Source organism: Crocuta crocuta, unplaced genomic scaffold (assembly GCF_008692635.1).
Source record: "Crocuta crocuta isolate KB4526 unplaced genomic scaffold, BGI_CrCroc_1.0 scaffold947, whole genome shotgun sequence".
Taxonomy (NCBI): domain Eukaryota; kingdom Metazoa; phylum Chordata; class Mammalia; order Carnivora; family Hyaenidae; genus Crocuta; species Crocuta crocuta.
Window position 1 is genome coordinate 15,496 of NW_027529617.1, and position 5,021 is coordinate 20,516.

A 5,021-nucleotide genomic window follows, 5' to 3' on the forward strand; every position below is an offset into this window, starting at 1 on the left:
CGCCTTTTGAGTCTTGTTGAAGAAATCTGAGGTGCCTGGCTGGCTCAGTCAATAGAGCACACAACTTTTGATCTTGAGGTTGTGAGTTCGAGCCCCGCATTGGGAGCAGAGTTTACTTAAGAAGAAAAAAAAAAAAGAAACCCTTCTCTGAGACGAACATTTAACGCTCAAATTAGCATTGTTTGAACTCTCATTGACCTGTCTTGACCTTAGTAACCCTTCTCTTCTGCATAGCTGGCAGTTCTTGAAAGTCAGCAGTGAATGTGTTAAAAAAATCTATCTGCCCCTTACAGTTACTACATTGCAATTGCCATGCTATTTTTCTTCTTTTCCACCCTCCCCTCTAGCCAATAGCCACTGCCCTTGGAGCAATTTAGTAGCAACTCATTGTAGCTTGTTGTNTAAATTTAGGTTTCTTTATTTTGAGAGAGACAGAGACAGTGAGAGTGGGGGAGGGGCAGAGAGAGAGGGAGAGAGAGAGAGAATCCCAAGCCGACTTTGTGCTGTCAGCACAGAGCCTGATGTGGGGCTCAAACTCATGAAATCGCAAGATCATGACCTGAGCCAAAATCAAGAGTCAGACGCTTAGCATCCTGGTTATCCTTCAGATTATCAGGATTGGGTGCAGTTTTCCAAAAGTTCCATTACTTGGAGCGTCAGAGAGATGCTGGGCTTTTTTGGAATTCAGGAGAATGTGCTGTCTTCCCAGCTATATATCACACTTAGTTCCTTAGGCACCAAAGACATACTGCTGCACACATCCCAAAACACTCTTAATAAGAATAAAAGAAAATTAATAAAAAAATCAAAGTTCATGCTCATTTCTATAATCATAATTGACTATTCGGGTATAAAACTAATTCTGTCATACACAGTGTAGCAGCATTTTTTACTTACCCTTAGGTTGCATAAAACATCAGAATCAGAGTCCTTGCTCAACCACCACCACCAATTTATATTTCAAAACACTTAACATGTGCATATTGCTTTTCACAGCCTTTCTTCTAGTGTGAGGTGAAGAAGTGATCAGATCTACGTACTCTTCTTGGCATGACTGTTATCCTGATTTCCTGGGAGAAATATTTGGACAAAAGTACCTACTTCAAATTCCTATGAACAAAAGATAATTTTCAGAGACAATCTAATATAAATTCATATTAAAATATTCTTTAACTCTGCACAGTCCAACGAAACATACACCCAATGTATTAAGCAGTGCAGTTCACATTTTAGTCTGTAGTCTCTGTATGCAAGTTAATAGTGACTACACATTTCCCAAGAATAAAATGGACAGTCTGTCTTAAAAGCTGACCTGAAAACTTTGTCAAGAGAGAGACTGCTTCTTGGAGTCCTTGAAGTGACAGAAACTTCTATCCACTCCTTTTATTCATCAGAGATTTCAAAAAATATCTTAAGGCCTGAGTTTTAGGCCACGCACTTCATTTCCATTAGTAATATGGATACCAAAGTATAACAGAATCACCCCAGGGGCAAAATTGTGGAAGAAACAGTGTGGGAAAGGAGATGATCTCAATTGGAATAGATTGCCCCTGAGCCATTTTGATTACATGTTTATGGAAGATTAAAGATGACTTTCACATTTTTTGCCCTTTCTCCAGCAAGTGATGGTGTCCATTTCTGCTACACTTGAATCTGGGCCTGATAGTCCCTGTTTGGGTAGTAAAGTGTGATGGAAGGGGTGCTGTGCCAGCTCTGGGTCTAGCCAGTGAGGCCTGGCAGTTTCCACTTCGGTTTCATGGAGCACTGAGACACCACAAACCAGGTCTCAGGATCCTGGTGAGGGACCCTGTGGAGTAGCCTTGACACTTCATAGACAGAGCAGGGCAGCGCCCTGAGACCAGTCTTCCCGCTGTCCTTGGCAGGGCACCAGACATGTGAGTAAAGCTACCAGTTGCATACCACCAAATGACTCCAGTTCATGTCACATGGAGTAGAAGAACCACCCTGTCAAGATTTGCTAGAATTCCTAACATATAGTCGTGAGATAAAATAAAATGGTTATTGTTTTAGGTCACTGAGTTTGTGAGTAGTTTGTTACAAAGCAAACTGGTAACTGGAACATGGTTGTTCGCATGTGAGAAAGAGTTCACAACTCCAGTCAGGATCATTTGTATTTGTAATTCAGTATACCCAGGCATGAGTGTTAACTGTATATTGTTCTCATAAAATTTGGTATAATCATTCTTTTTTTTTAATGTTTATTTTTGAGAGAGCACAAGTGGAAGAGGGACAGAGAGGGGGACAGAAGATCCAATGCTGGCTTCGTGCTCACAGCAAACACTAAGCCAGATGTGGGGCTCAGACTCACTAAGTTCAAAGTCATGACCTGAGCTGAAGTCCGCTGCCCAACCCACTGAGCCACCCAGATGCCCCTGGTATATTCATTCTTAACATATTTTATTCATTTTATAAGTTCTGAGTTAAGTTCTGTAGGCATTGCTTAATATAATCTGAATATGCCTAATTCCCTAAGAAATCCACCCCTTAAGGAAAGCTTTGGCAGCATTGGTTTTAATAATGTTTTTTGAAGAGGTACCAAAAAGGGATGAAAATTATAATCCAGAGTGAAACCTCTTTAAATCCTCATTTCCCACTCTCTTCCAATACCTCACACTGTACGGCACACCAATTGTTCCTTCTTCTGACTACTGGTGATAATGATGCTATGAACATTGGCACAAAGTATCTGAGTCCGTGTTTTCAAATCTTTTGGTTACATACCTACGAGTGGAATTGCTGAGGCACATGAAGCATTAACCTGCTTTCCACAGTGGCTATGCCATTTTACATTCTCACCAGCAATGTAGATCAATTTCTCCGTATCTTCACTGATGCTTATTGATCATCCTTTTCTTCAAAATTATAGCCATCCCAGTAAATATGAGGTACTTTCATAGGATGGTTTTGATTTGCATTTCCCTACTGACTAATGATATTAAGCATCTTTTTATATGTTTATTGGTCATGTATTTATTCTTTAGATAAATGTTTATTAATGTTCTTTGCCCATTAAGAATTTTGTGGGGGGCATCTGGGTGGCTTAGTTGGTTAAGTGTGTAGCTCTTGGTTTTGGCTTGGGTCATGATCTCACAGTTTGTAGGATTGAGTCCCATGTAGGGCTCTGCACTGACAGTGTGGAGCCTGTTTGGGATTGATTCTCTGTCTCTCTCTCTCTCTGCCCCTCCCCTGCTTGTAACCTTTCTCTCTCAAAATAAATAAATAAACATTAAAAAAAATTTTCTGGGTTGTTTCGTTGTTGAGTTTTAAGGGTTATTTATATATTCTGGATATTAGACTGTTGTCAGTCATNTTAATTTTAGGGAAGTCTGTTTTTTCCTTTGTGGTTTTGTTGTATTTAAGAAACCATTGTCAACCCAAGGTCACATAGACTTGCTTGTATGTTTTCTTCTAAGAGTTTTATGGTTTTAGGTCTTATATTTTGGTGTCTTTTATTCATTTGAGTTAATTGTTGTATACAGTGTAAGACAAAGGCTGAACTTCGTTCTTTGGCCTGTGCACATCTAGTTTCTGCAGTGGTATTTGTTGAAGAGACTATTCTTTGTCAGCACACCTGTTGAAAATCAGTGGAACACAGATATGAGGGTTTGTTTCCATGCTGTCAATTCAATTTCATTGATCTATATATCTATCCTTATGCCAGTATCACACAGTTTTGATTACTATAGGTTTTTTTTTTTTTTAAATTTTGAGAGAGAAAGAACCAATGGGGAAGGGACAGAGAAAGGGTGACAAAAGATCTTAAGCAAGGTCTGCTCTGACAGTGCAACATGGGGCTTGAACTCATGAACCACAAGATCACGACCTGAGCTGAAGTCGGATGTTTAACCAACTGAGCTACCCTGGTGCCTCACAGGATTTTATTGAGGATTTTGCATCTATATTTGTAAAAGATTTTGTTCTGTAGTTTTTCATAGTGTCCCTGTGTGGCTTTGATGTTAGATTAAATGCTGGCCTCAGAGTACCCCTTTCAAATGTTTGTTATATTTTAAGAAGGATTGATATAATCAGTCCTTCTTTCATTCTTTTGTTCTTTTGTTCCTTCTTTTAAAATTGTTAATGTTTTATGTATTTCAGAGAGAGAGAGAGAGAGAGACAGCGTGAACAGGGGAGGGTCAGAGAGAGAGGGAGACACAGAATCTGAAGCAGGCTCCAGGCTCTGAGCTAGCTGTCAGCACAGAGCCCAATGCGGGGCTCGAACCCACAAACCATGAGATCATGACCTGAGCCAAAGTCAGACATTTAACTCACTGAGCCACCCAGGCGCCCCTTTCTTTGTTTCTTTCTACGAAGTTCATTTATTTACTTATTTTGAGAGAGAAGGAGAGAGAGAGGGAGGGAGGGAGGGGAGAGAATGAGTGGGAGAGGGGCAGAGAGAGAGAGGGAGAGAGAGAGAGAATCCTGAGCAGGCTCTGGACTATCTGTGCAGAGCCCCATGTGGGGCTCAAACTCATGAATCATGAGATCATGACCCAAGCTAAAATCAAGAGTCAGATGCTTAATTGAGCCACCTAGGCACTCTGGTGTAATTCTTCTTTAAACATTTGGTGGTTTTACCAGTGACTCCTGCTTCTGGGCTTTTCTTTTTTGGAAGATTTTTGATTACTAATTAAATTTACTTATTTGGAAAAAGTGCCTCATATTTTCTTTTTCTTCCTGAGTCAGTTTTGGTAGTTTGTGTGTTTTTAAAAATTTGCCCATTCATCTATTATCAAGTTAATTGACATACAATTGATCATGGCATTGTCTTATATTTTTTTAATTTTTGTTGGGTTGGTAGAAATGTCCCTATTTGCATGAACTGATTTTAATTATTTGCATCTTCTCTCCTTTATTCTTAGTCAGTCTGTTTAAAAGTTTGTCAATTTTATTGACATTTTCAGAGAATCAACTTTTGGTTTTGTTTCATTTTCTGTTTTCTATACCTTTTTTTTCTGCTCAAATTTTTATTATTTCCTTCCCACTCTCAGTTTTGGGTTTAT